Below are 15,110 nucleotides of genomic sequence, written 5' to 3' on the forward strand. Positions count from 1 at the left end.
CACACATTTACAAACACAAAGCTTATGTTCACTCTAACGATAACCTAAACAAAGAACAGATATCATGGAAAATACAGACTGGAAATGAACGTCTCCAGGTTGCGTATGAAACCATGGTTCCCTGAGGGAATGAGACCCTGCATCAACAACACTTTGGGAATGCTTCCACATTGTCCATGCTCTGAATCATGTGTATAATACATTTAATGGAAAGTGCGGCATCACCAATAGGGTGATGTCACAACCAGGAAGCACATGGAGTGAAGCCAAGGCTAGTTTTTGAAAAGGAAAGGAAGTGCTGCAGGGATGCCGGCAGCGTGACCTGGAGACACAGCATTTCGTCCCCTCAGGGAACCATGGTTAAATATGTAACCTGGAGACGTTCCCTTTCAGAAACTCAAGCTGTGTCAACAACAATACTGCCAGAATGACCAGTCCCTGCCAGTGTATAAAAGCACAGCTAGGACAATGGAATGGCACTGAGGTCAAGGTAATGAAACCTGACAAAGGTCAGCACAGTAGACCAGCCCACAGCATTGCAGATGTCATGGAGGGAGACTCCAGAGGCCCAAGCTTTAAAGGCTGCCACACTCCAGGTTGAGCAAAAAAAACACGTGACCAGTGGGTTTCTACCCAATGATTGCCCTGATTTTAAGGGTGGATAGAGCCAACCCTTTGGTGAACTGCTCTTAAAGGAATTCCAGCACTAAACCAACTGGGCAGCTAACTGGATCCAATTGGTGTTGATCGCACCATACACTAAACAGGCGCCATCTAGTGGCATACAACCTCCTCGTGTAGGGAGCTCTGGATTGGAGAATGGTCTCTACCATCTGAGTGGAGAGACCGGAGGCTAGGAGCTGTGCCACCTCTGGGCAGGGGTGACATACTGTGCCCCCTGCTTGAGAGAGAAGATCCCTTCTGAGACGAATCTCCCAGGGCGGGTGTTGAAAAAGAGCCACCAGGTCCACAAATCATGGCCTACCCAGGGCTACCGGAAGGAGACTGACTTCGTCCCAGCAAAATCTCTCCAAAGCTTGTACTGCTCCCCGTACTGGTACTTGGTATTTGTACCGAGGCGTCCAGCCCTAGAGGGGGTGGTGGTGTAATGGAGAAACAGAGGGGACAGTGCAATGTCTCTCGAGGTTCAAGCAGGTCCACCTGATCTCTGTAAAATCTCCCACAAATTGGCTCCACCACCTCAGGGTGGAGTTGCTATTTCCCAGGCCTCGGCCCTTGTCTCGAGAAGGCGTCTGCTTCCTCATTTAAGTGGCCTGGGATATATGCTGCCATTAACCACAGCAGTCTCTGGAACTGCTTGACAGTAAGTGACTGTCCTTCTCTGACCCTTCTGACGGTCATTAAGATGGACGCAATGCGGTCAGGAGACCACTGCGCACGCACAAGGGTAGAATCCCACATGACGCCTAAATACGTGGTTCTCTGTAAAAAGAAAGCACACTCTTTTTGGCATTCAGCCATAACCCCAGTTCCTTCATGTAAGCGAGAACGACATCTCAATGCCAGACTGCTAAGTGCTCTGATTGAGCTAGAATCAAGTCAAGTCAAATTTATTTCTATAGTGTTTTTCACAACAGACTTGTTTCAAAGCAGCTTTACACAATTTAACAGTTTTTAACAGTTTAGGTGAATCAACTAATCGCCGATATAGTTTAAGATGCGGATGCCCTGAAGTTTACACACATCATGAAGTTTTATACTTTTATAGCTTCCCGGTCGTGATGTCACCCCACCGGTGATGCCACGCTTTGTATTGGATGGATTAAACATGTGATGTGATAGAGCGTAGACAATGCAGAAGCGTTCCCAAAGCATTGTTGACTCAGCTAAATAAACAAGGCTGCTTTTCTGTAGCTATAAATATGACACTACGGATATGTGACATGTTTGGTGAATTGTCATGTAATAAAAGGGGTGTGGAGAAACCATTATGGATACTCAGAAACATGAAAAATATATGGAACACATTTAACAACATGAAACACATACATCTGACAGTAAGCATGCTGCTTATATCAGAGTGGACTAATAACAGCAATGAAAAACAACAAACGAATGACAAAGAGTGACGTGAACTGAGTCTACAGTGTATATGCACAAGTGTTAATTGGCACAAAAGCAAACATGTGACAAGGTTCACCGAGGTGCAATAGCTTGTGGGAAACATTGTCCCTTGGTATAACCCTGATAGTGAATATATTATCATGACTGTACTGTAAATATCTGTTATATAATAAAAAAAGAGCATTAGTTCACTATAACATGATCATATTGCAACGATTTAAGATTGCAAAAGCTATTAGTGTCACTTATTTGAAAATGTACAATATATAAACAATGGAGTGCAGATTTTTGGCACAACATAAAAATAAATAAAATAAAAAACACATCCTGTCAACCAAATTGAAAATTGTACATTTAGGACACTAAATCAAACACATGAATACATGCATGTTTAAGATCACTGAACAGTGCTTCCCAAGCATGATATGTTTGCCATAATGCTTTACACACCAAGGACAAAATGATGTGGAAGGATCAAAGCTGTGATGTGATGTGTGATTGGGGCCCTTCCCTTCATTGTGTTTACATAAAAAAAATAATAATAATAATAAAAAAACCATTATAGGAAAAACAGATTTTTTGTGCATTTTATTTTCACACATTTTATTATAATAACATTTTATTGTCTTTGGTGCATTTGTACATCCTTTTATTTTTTTCCCCACTTTCTTCTGAAAAAGCTTAAGACATGTAACTACATTACCCTGACACCAATTGTATTGACATTTCCTGGTGTAGCATGCAATAAAGTGATTTAAAAGTAGTGCTGTAAGCAGGTTTCATGCCTTTCCCTTATTGGCTGCAAAAAGTGTATGCAGCATGTTGAGGAGAGAGGCGTAAAAGAAAGTGAACAAAATAGCTGAATCATGAAAAATGAAATCAGAGCAACTAGTTGAAGTAAATAGAAGAGACTAGATTTTATTGAACAGGTTTCTTCAAACCTCTGAGGACCTTTACTTTACTTTAACTCCCATTAGCTATAAAATTGGTTAAAGGCCTTAACCTGATCTTATGAAGAAATGTGTATAAATTTTAACAATGACAATGTGGGTGGACTTTTTAAAGATTTTTCTCCCCTCATGTTCTTCAAGTACATGCTGTTCATATATTCAATATCTTGCCAATCGCTCTTACAGTTTCTGAGTTGTGTTTCCTCTTCCTCCTGTTTGTCTTACATATGTTTTTCTCCCCAGTTTCAACACCAGCCAATTCCTTCCCACCAGCCAGCTCTCCCCACGAAACAACAGTTACCAACTGTTAAGGGTAACGTGTACTTCCTCTGAAACAAGCCAGCCAACTGCATCTTTCCAAAATGTTGCTCAAGCTGCATAATATTTGGAGAACTTAGGAGTCCTAACTTTGAGTTAATACAATTCTATCACAAATTGTTGCAGATTTGCAGTTGTGAGCTCCATTTATGAATTGCCTGCAAATGATCCCATCTGCCGCATGCTTCAAATAAATCTTCACGCTTCCTTCCTGTATGGCACTAAATACCAAAAGAAGACAAAAAAGAATTCTCTCAGGAGCTATTAGATCAGCCATGATCAGTCATTTTCCATTTCTTGCACTCCCAGCTGCTGGGGATATTGAAGTATCCCCCATCCCCTCCTCCTCATAGTGCAGCCATACACCTCAATGCTAGTCAATCCCACTCAGTCCCATGTGTTTCCTTGAGTCACGTGGGTAACACATACCAACTTATTATTCACTGAGCCTCGATCCCTGGAGCATTACGCTGCCACGCTGTTGCTACTTGCTCTGGAAGTGTGTGGGCCACGGAGCACAGCATCCTCCCTAGGCTCCTTGAAAGTAATCACTATCAAGAAAGTCCAATGGACCAGCGCCTCCAGCAAGAAGGGATTATATCTACAGCAACCTGGAGATGCTGGTGACAACCAGCTGCTCCCTCTGCACATCCTTTTGCACAATATTGTGCACAGAAGGAGATCTAGCACTAGCATCTGTCGATTAGTGCCTCCACACACACATACACACACACAACCCATGCCCTATAATCGTTTTCACCCCCAGAAGCTAATTAGCTTTGCTGAAAGAGAACACTGTGGCAGGACAATAACATTTCAACATTGCACAATTGATTGGATATTTCCCAGTCCTGCCACCCTGCATGAAATACGAGAAGTCCAAGTGTGCTTGACAGCATTTGCGCTTAATTGCAATTAAACAGGTGGTTATCTCTGAAATTGTACATTACCCCAATTGAAATACTCCAGCACCCTGGAACGAGATTTAAAAGAAATATTGTTTACAGAGGGAGCAAGAGGGAAGCATTTACAACCTATAATTAGTTATTTTATAATCAGCTGGGTAATGAAAATGGTCAGTGACATCACTGTATATTCACATTGTCCTTGAGAAAGTGATGAGCAAAAGTTTTGAAAGAGTTCTGCCTGGCTAGTCATGCAAAATATTATTATTCTCTATTACACATTCTCTGCTCTACACTCAGAGCCTTAATTAACATGTGCTCATGGTTTTTTTTTCCACGCTAATTCAGTCTGATTCATTACGATTACATTATTTTTTACAATTCTAGGGTTCAGTACAAAAAAACTTATTTTAGCCCTACATTGTTAAAAAGAAAATGTAGAAACTCAGGACACAGCAGTGTGCAGGTTAATCATGCTAGTAGATGTAAATGAGGTACATGGCAGGGTTTCAACTTTATCCAGTCTGCTCCTTTCCTGCAGCTTAAAATTTGAAAACTGGATAATCGCAACAAATTAGCTTTTAAAAATAGGCCACATTTTTCTCAAGACCCACTGAGTAAAGCAATGTAATGTGAGAATATTCTAACATTCAATGTCTTAATTAACTCTTTTTTTTGTTTCACTTTAAGGGTCTTTTCTGCAGAAATAATTAGTAAAATTATCGCTTTTTTGGTTTATGTTTATAGTCTAACATTTTGACAAAAGCAATAGCTTCAGAGTAAATGGGTAGCAGAAAATTATGTGTTTGTCTTGCTTTGTGGTTTTGTTTTAATAGAAGGAATAATGTTGGTTTATTAATAGTGTTATACAATTAACAATTAGCTGCTTTAGTAAACCCAATTATGGTTATGCTTGGATAAAGAACAGCAAAGCCACCAGTTCAGTTGGTATTCATTTACATAATCTACTCTAGCTGTTTGGGTGGAAGACATTTAAATTTGAATACACAATTCAATTGTTTTGTGCTTAAGTCCGTTCCGCAAAATAAAATGTCCATTTAACCTTTCCCCATGCATTAGTAGCAAAAAAGTTAACATGTAATTAAGGAGTATTTGTGGTATAATATGGTAGTGTTTCAAACCGGTTTCATGAATTAATAGTTTGTCTCTGATTTCAAATATGAAAAAAAATAACTAGAGGGCAAAAATTTAAAATCATGGCCATATCAGATTAACAAATCAAACAAACAAACAAATTGCCTAAAAATACTTCACAATGACTGACAGTGTCATTGTGTCAAATATTTTCAAATATGGTGCAATCAAAACAAAAAAGACATTTGCAGTGGCATCCCAAAAAAAAAAAAAAAACACAGTGGCATCCCAGATTACAGTGTGACAAGCACATAAGACAAGTAACCTTAGGTTCTCTTTCTTAACCGAAGGTAACCTTTCTCTCTGAGGAGTAAGCTCACTGATTAAACTCATCACTGAAGGGCATGAATAGTCATAAAAATTGCAAAAGGAAGCAACAGAACTAGAGGGGGCCAAGCATTGTCATTATCTGAGTGAAAAAGAAGCCTGTCGAGTTGAAGCTATCATTTTAGCAGCTACAGTGCCCTCCACAATTATTGGCACCCCTGTTTAAGATGTGGTCGTGGACTTCTAAAAATTTTCCTTTTTTTTAAAACAACATAGAACCCAAATGCAAAAAAAGAGAAAAATCCAACCTTTCATTTAAGTACATAACTTTGGTGGTAAAAAAAATCATACATTAGAAAAAAAAAAACTTGAAATCATGTGTCCCACAATTATTGGCACCCCTAACAATTCCTCTGAAAAATTTAATTGTTTTTTTTTTATATATATATTTTTCTGTAGTTGCTAAGGTTGGTCAGGGTATCTAGGGACTTTTAATTAGTAATTCATGATTTCCTGTTTCCTGGGGTATAAATATGACGTGACACAGAGGCCTAATTCTCTTACCCATTTGTCAACATGGCAAAGACAAGAGAACACACCATTCAAGTAAGGCAGATGTGTGTCGACCTTCATAAGTCAGGCAATGGCTACAAGAAAATAGCCACTCGCCTTAACTTGCCGGTATCTACAGTCAGAGGAATCATTAAGAAGTTTAAAACAACTGGAACAGTGACAAACAAGGCTGGAAGAGGTCCCAAGTTTATCTTGCCACAACGCACAGTGAGGAGGATGGTAAGAGAAGTAAAAAAATTTCCCAAGCTCACCGTCACAGAATTGCATCAAAGAGTGGCATCTTGGGGTCACAGAGTCTCCAAAACAACCATCAGACGCTCTCTACATGCCAACAAGCTGTTTGGGAGGCATGCAAGGAAAAAGCCTTTTCTCGCTAACACTCACAAACGTAAACGCCTGGAGTTTGCTAAGCGGTACTGGGACTTCAACTGGGATCGTGTGCTTTGGTCAGATGAGACTAAGATTGAGCTTTTTGGCAACAAACACTCTAAGTGGGTCTGGCGTAAAACAAAAGATGAGTATGCCGAAAAGCACCTCATGCCCACCGTGAAGTATGGTGGAGGATCTGTGATGCTGTGGGCCTGTTTCTCTTCCAAAGGCCCTGGGAACCTTGTTAGGGTGCATGGCATTATGAACGCTTTGAAGTACCAGGATATTTTAAATAAAAACCTGATGGCCTCTGCCAGAAAGCTGAAGATGGGTCGTCATTGGGTCTTTCAGCAGGATAATGATCCAAAACATGTGGCAAAATCTACACAAAAGTGGTTCAGCAGTCACAAACTCAAGGTCCTCCATGGCCATCTCAGTCCCCAGACCTCAACCCAATCGAAAACCTGTGGGCGAGCTAAAGAGAAGAGTGCATAAGAGAGGACCCAGGACACTGGATGATCTAGAAAGATTGTGCAAAGAAGAATGGTCAAAATCCTCTCTGTGTTCTCCAATCTTGTGAAATGTTATAGGAGGAGATTAAGTGCTGTCTTGTTGGCAAAAGTAGGTTGTACAAAGTATTAACATCAGGGGTGCCAATAATTGTGGCACACATGATTTCAAGTTGTTGTTTTTTTTTTCTAAATGTGTGATTTTTTTACCACCAAAGTAATGTACTTAAATAAAGGTTGGATTTTCTCTTTTTGCATTTGGGTTCTATGTTGTTTTAAAAAAAAGGAGAATTTTTTGAAGTCCACGACCACATCTTAAACAGGGGTGCCAATAATTGTGGAGGGCACTGTAAATGTTTAAATGCAAGTCCACAATATCTACCATATTAAAGATTGTAATGAGCTGTCTGGAGTGATACATGATCAGATTAGTTTTAAAACAATCTTCCGCTAAGAGTAATGGCGTTCAGAACAATAATGTGGTGTGCTACAGGTTCATTTCCCAGCAGGCCTTGGTTACTATCTATCTTGAGAACGTGTTTTGATTCCACCGCCCTACCAAAGTAATTTGGAGTTATCTGGTAAAGAGTTCATTAGTCACTGGTTCAATTTGCATTTCTTAATCTCAGTAATTGAATAAAATATCACTGTAAAGTAGTCAGCATCAACTGCCACAATTAACACGTAAGCATGTGTGTGTTCTAGAGTAAGATGAAACAGGTTGTCTGCATTCCCTCAGAACATAATAAAAGCCCAGCACTGACAAGTAATTACATATAGTAGGGCTGTCCTCATCAAGCAGTTTTTAACTCAGGCATCTGTTTGTTATTGAGAATATTCACTGAGTCTTGAAGGAAACTAAAATAACTGTGAGTGTCAATGTTTCACCTGGTGGAAAGATCCAGGAATGCACATATCTGGATATCTAAATATTAGTGCAAAAAAGATTTAGGCTGACAAAGGCTGAAAAGAATATGAAATTTCCTCAGATGTCATCCATCAACATGCCAGGAAAATCTGACAGTGGCGTTCTGCTTAATATCGGTGGAATAGCTGAGAGTGTGCAAAATTAGTGTCTATAGAGTCACAGTGATTGGATGATCTCAAGAGCATGATAAACAATATGTGGTGTGGTAGTGGGGAGAAAAAGTATACAGAATCAGGATAGATACAAACTAATAGTGTCATAACAGGTCACGACAGTCCCCCTACCCATCAACAGAGAGGTTCATTCCGTATAAATCTTTCTGTTTAGTAGTTCATTTAAGGTTTATCTTTCTATACTGCGAAGATCTGCAAAGTCTTGCCAATGTTTGCTTCATTCTTGTGTTTTTAACACAGTTTTTCTGCCCCAATTAGTCACCTCAATTAGTCACCTCACACACACACACACACACACACACACACACACACACACACACACACACACACACACACACACTGCCCCAATTATTCACCTGAATTAGTCACCTCACACACACACACACACACACACACACACACAAACAAAACAATACTATTCATACATATTTATGTCTATAGCAGCACCCAAATTATATTATAACTGTTTACATGCTGTTTTTGCACACTTGATTTTACCTACTCGATTGCTGTTGCTGATTTGCACAACATTTTGTTTAAGGTTCTCTTTTTTGCACATTGTACTGTATAACATATTATACAGAAGGTATACAGGTCGGCACTATTTTGTGTATTTTGTGCATCTGTCCTACACAGATTGTCTGTTTGTCTTTTGTCTGCACTGTTTGCACCAGGTTGCATACAATGCACTTTATGTGGCTAGAACAGGGTACTTTTAGTCTTTAGTTCTGTGTTCTTTATGTAGCTCTATGTTGTGTGATGTAGCTCAATGTTGTGTGATGTAGCTCTATGTTTTTTTATGTAGCACCAGGGTTCTGGAGAAACATTGTTCCATTTCACTGTGTACTGCATTAGATATATTTGGTTGTAATAAATAGCTTCTGGGCTTGAACTGATCATTCCTAGCCATAAGCCAGCCATAAGGTTTCCATCAAGACACATGTATTCAGCCAAATTTATATTTTCTGCTGTTCATGCTTATCAAAGGGCAGCTTAATATACACAGAAGAGCTCAACACTTTTATCGCCTTTAACTCGTGTTGAAGTGATGGACAGGGAAGTGAGTTTGACATCTCTTCCAATCAAAAAGCATGGATTATTTTGCTGCTTTAGCTCCTGCCATGGATTGTTGTGGGATAATTGGAATTCTGACTCGATTGATAATGGGGCAAACATTTTTCTGTTGTGCCACATGGGAAGCCAAGCCTCTTTGTTTTGACCATTTTCCCTTTTAACTACTTTTTTGGCTACTCTTTGGATTGATGATTTGTGTCATTACTGTGCTGGATCATTTCCTGCTTAACAACTTGAATTTTTTTTACTGAGTCGGGTTCATTGCAAAAACACTCAAGGATGCACTTTCCATCTAAATACTGAAAAGACCGATTGAAAGAGCGTTACCTAATTACCCTGACTGCATTTTCTCATCATCCCACTAGCACGAGCTAATCGATCTAAGCATGAGTGTCCTCACAGGGTCTACTTTACAAAAGTTATCACTGATCTTTCATAGCGCAGCAGATTGTGGTGTCTCTCTTTAAGCCACTAGTGTGACAACCCCAGGAAGTTGTTACTGAGGCCAGCCAGTTATGAGCTGGCTTCAAAGCCCCAGGTCCATGCATTGTTTATGAGGATCCAGACTGCCAGAACAGCCTGAATACCTCTCTCTGGCCACCCCTGTTTTAGTCATTCAGCTGCCGCAAAGATGAGAGAGGAAAACAAATTTAAGCTTGAGAAAAAAAAAGGAAATACCCTTCCATGCTGATTAGGCACCAGTTTCATGTGTTTCCCTGATAATTGTCGAGATTATGATAAGGGTCAAGAAAGCTGTTCCCAGGTGAGTTTGAAAGATTAAATTGCACCTGCAGCAAACATAACAAACGTAGGTTTAAATGCCAGAGTCGGTGTCCCAATGTGCCCTTTGTGGCTTGGTTTTATAACTACAAAGCTGTGGTTTATTACAGAGGAGGATCTTTAGCTGGCCGTGATGCCTTTCTTTATACGATATCACAGAAGATATGACATTTTAATGCCTTTGTGCAGTTATGTTACAGGATATGGAAAGTGATTTGTAATTCAATCGTCCAGTAATTAAATAGCATAAAATAAAGATTTTGTTTTACTAGGGAAAGCACATATTTTTAATATAATTAATGCAAAATGTTTTTTTTACAAAGCTCCCTGTTCACAATCAAATGATCACATATCAACATCAACATTATTATCTGTGAGGTCAGTGTACTGTAGAAGCCTTTTTTTTTCCTCTTCACACATTCTGTCCAATATCCTCATCCAGAAGCCACTGCAGTTATTTATTTTACACTCTTACAACTAAATCAATTTTCCTGTTAGTAAGTGTTATTTAACATGCATCATTCCTTTAAAAAATATCTCACCCATACAGGTCTGTTGTGGATTAAATATTCATTAAGTGAAATAAATAAGATCTGTGAGCAGTAAGTCACAGAATCACAGGGGGTCTGTTTTAGCAAGCTTCGTAATAGGCGTCAGTGCACAGTGATTACTTTCAGTTGAAATTAATACTGCTGGGTAGGGCAGGAGAAAGAGTGACACTGGGTATGAGTACTATCAGGGAATGTTGGGAAACAGAAAAGGTATGCAGATAAAAACTAATGAGATGCGGGGGGGGATAGAGTACATCAATCCAGATTAATTCATTTCTAATGAGATTTTTCACATTTTATATGAAATAGATGTACACATATTAAATAACAATATAATAGTAATTAGTATTATAATACCAATACTGAAATAATAAGTAGTAGAAGTAGCAACTGCAAATATCAACGAGATGACTTTTGAAGTAGAGAGAGAGTCAGCATGTTACATATTTGCACCATTTACTTAGTTTGTTGTTTGCTGAGATGAATAGATTTAATAGAGCTTTAGCTCATGAAAAACCACTTTTGGTAGTATATTGCCAACCATTAATTTAGGCATTGCCAAATAGGTTAAGAGAAGCTCATGTACATTGCAGTTTAAGCCAGGCTTTCATAAACAGGCAGAATAATCCAAATCGAGAAGCAAAAAACACATTATGGGCAAACACACAAACAGATATAAAACAGTTTAGCAAGAAGATAAAACTCATAATTAATAACTTGGTAAGTCTATAAAATGTATCACAAAGAGTGTTACTTAATAAAGAGTCTGTGTGTAAAAGTCCATTGTGAGTGCTGGCGTGTAACTCAGTACACCGGTGCTTAATCAAAAGCTAGGGAAAACACAATGTGGGAGTGTGTGGGAGGTTTGGGGGTTGTAGTTTATGTTGGTCATATAGGAAGTGGAAGTGATTGCTGGGAATTGGAGACCTGACAAGCTTAAGGCTAGCTACAACAGATACAGTATATAGATAAAAAAAACTAAGAATTATAAGTATCTACAATGTATAACCAATGTAAATAAAATAAAAATATAATAGCAAGAAAGAAAAGCTATCTGTAACTTGGATTGTTGCATGCTTGTTTGTTTCAAATAAAGTACCTAATGGTTTACATTTATGGCATTTGGCAGACACCCTTATCCAGAGCGACTTACAACTGAGCAGGAGAGGGTTAAGGGCCTTGCTCAAGGGCCCAACAGCTCAGTGGTAGTAGGATTTGAACCTGTGACCTTCCGATCTAAAGGCCAATGCCTTAAACACTGAGCTACCACCTTTTCCTCCACCTCAATAGTTAAACAATGAATACAGAAGAAAATAACAGTAAAATAACAATCATTCTTTGCTTTTATTCCCAACAACTAATCAATGAACATGTTGTTACCAAAGGCTAATCAGTGATCACCAGTGTTTTACAACTACTAATCACTGACCATCATTGTTCTCAACAACTAATTATCGATCACTGTTGCTTTCCAATGACAAATTACTGATAATTATCATCAAATCAACAACCAATCTCTAAAACTTACTGTACCCAAAGACTAATCGGTTTTCCTAATTTCCAATTATTCTAATCTTCTGAATTCATAATTAAAAACTTTATTTTTTGCCTTTATTTACATAATTATATACATTACATTGTCATTCATGTACATTTTCCAAATATTTAGTAGGCTACCACAGCTTTTTCATCTGCAATCGAGATGAAAATTACAGCATTTCATAAAGAAATAAATGGTTGATGAAGCCACAACCAAAGAAAGATTTATTATGCTGATGAAACACTATTCAATTCAAGTTTCTACTGGATATCTTATTTCTATTGAATATCCTTTTTTTCAAAGTAATAGCTTTTGATATGTAAATGATAGTGATAAATTATAGAAAATAGAAAGTAGTCTATGGCATCTTTTATAGACTTATAGTTTTATTACTTTCCCCTGAAGAGAGTTGGCAACACTGGACTCATTCTTCTGAATTCACGGGTGATTTTCTGTCCTGGGTTGAGCTTAATCTTACTGTTGTTCAGTAAAAAATGAACTACTAATAGACTTCACCGTATAGAGGAGAATTGAACAAAGAAGTATTTTTAATGCCATTTTTTTCAAAACCCCCTAGCTATAAGAAAAAAGAAAGAAAAAAAGAAACTGGATTTCTCTGTAGCGTTAGTATTTATCCTCTTTAATCTGATTTTTGCACTGAATGTTAAAGGATATTGGCAGGGGGCAGGTGCCTTCTATGAGTATCAAACGATTACTTCCTCAGCAACATTACCCCTTTATGCCCCAGCTGCCAGTTCGAATTAAATTGGCTAGAGAATTAAAGTTAGAGGCTGTTGTTGCAGTGAAGGCTGAATGTAATCACAGTAAATTAGTGCATTCACAACATTTAACTCCTTTGGAGTACAACTTGTAAATGGCGAGCGATAGATAGATAGATAGATAGATAGATAGATAGATAGATAGATAGATAGATAGATAGATAGATAGATAGATAGATAGATAGATAGATAGATAGATAGATAGATAGATAGATAGAGTTTTGGTTTGCTTCTGTCCTGATTCTGCCTCAGTCATGTCTTTTGGTGTTTTATATGATTGTATTCACCTATACCGTGTTAGGCCTTAGATTAGTTAGTCCTGGTTTATACCTATACCTATGTTGTTTCTGACTATTGTTGCAAAGTCATATCACGGTATCAGGCACCTATTCTGCATTATGATGTTTTTAGTAATGTTTTCTGCTTCAGTGTTATCTGGTTTTGGCCCCATTTATGTTTTAATTTTCTGATCTGTTAATGTAAATTAATGTTTATTCTTGGACAATGACTTTGATCGATCGATCTATCTATCTATCTACAGTGAGGAAAATAAGTATTTGAACACTCCTCCACACAGATCTTCTCTAGATCAGTCAGGTTTCTGGCCTGTCGCTGAGAAACACGGAGTTTGAGCTCCCTCCAAAGATTCTCTATTGGGTTTAGGTCTGGAGACTGGCTAGGCCACGCCAGAACCTTGATATGCTTCTTACAGAGCCACTTGGTTATCCTGGCTGTGTGCTTCGGGTCATTGTCATGTTGGAAGACCCAGCCTCGACCCATCTTCAATGCTCTAACTGAGGGAAGGAGGTTGTTCCCCAAAATCTCCCAATACATGGCCCCGGTCATCCTCTCCTTAATACAGTGCAGTCGCCCTGTCCCATGTGCAGAAAAACACCCCCAAAGCATGATGCTACCACCCCCATGCTTCATCGGTAGGGATGGTGTTCTTGGGATGGTACTCATCATTCTTCTTCCTCCAAGCACGTTTAGTGGAATTATGACCCAAAAGTTCTATTTTGGTCTCATCTGACCACATGACTTTCTCCCATGACTCCTGACCTTTTCAGGTCATTGAACAGTTCCTACCGTGTAGTTCTGGGCTGATTTCTCACCTTCCTCAGGATCACTGAGACCCCACGAGGTGAGATCTTGCATGGAGCCCCAGTCCGAGGGAGATTGACAGTCATGTTTAGCTTCTTCCATTTTCTAATGATTGCTCCAATAGTGGACCTTTTTTCACCAAACTGCTTGGCAATTTCCCCGTAGCCCTTTCCAGCCTTGTGGAGGTGTACCTTGTAGGATAATAAATGTAATGGAGGTTGACATTTTAAAGGCAGACTAACAGGTCTTTGAGGGTCAGAATTCTAGCTGATAGACAGGTGTTCAAATACTTATTTCCAGCTGTATCATACAAATAAATAGTTTAAAAATCATATATTGTGATTTCTGGATTTTTTTTTTAGATTATGTCTCTCACAGTGGACATGCACCTATGATGACAATTTCAGACCCCTCCATGATTTCTAAGTGGGAGAACTTGCAAAATAGCAGGGTGTTCAAATACTTATTTTCTCACTGTAGATAGATAGATAAATCGATCGATCGATCAAAGTCGTTGTCCAAGAATAAACATTAATTTACATTAACAGATCAGAAAATTAAAACATAAACGGGGCCAAAACCAGATAACACTGAAGCAGAAAACATTACTAAAAAAATCATATTGCAGAATAGGTGCCTGATACCGTGATATGACTTTGCAACAATAGTCAGAAACAACATAGGTATAGGTATAAACCAGGACTAACTAATCTAAGGCCTAACACGGTATAGGTGTATACAATCATTCAAAACACCAAAAGACATGACTGAGGCAGAGTCAGGACAGAAGCAAACCAAAACTCAAAACAAAACAATTGGCACAGCATAAAATTTTCTTGAGCACCTGCTTTCTGTCAAATAAAGCATTGATCTTTGTTTGCTTACAGTTTTACATAGTACATTGAACCGTGTTCTATAAACAGAACCCATTCTCACTTTTTTCAATATTGCTTATTCTTGGTGCCATGAAATTAAACTGTCAGCAACCTATATGTTTAATATTGTGTTAGGTTCTGGCCCTGTAGGCTATAGATAGAGTTTTTGTTTTGGTGC

This window comes from Silurus meridionalis, chromosome 24 (genome assembly GCF_014805685.1).
Source record: "Silurus meridionalis isolate SWU-2019-XX chromosome 24, ASM1480568v1, whole genome shotgun sequence".
Taxonomy (NCBI): domain Eukaryota; kingdom Metazoa; phylum Chordata; class Actinopteri; order Siluriformes; family Siluridae; genus Silurus; species Silurus meridionalis.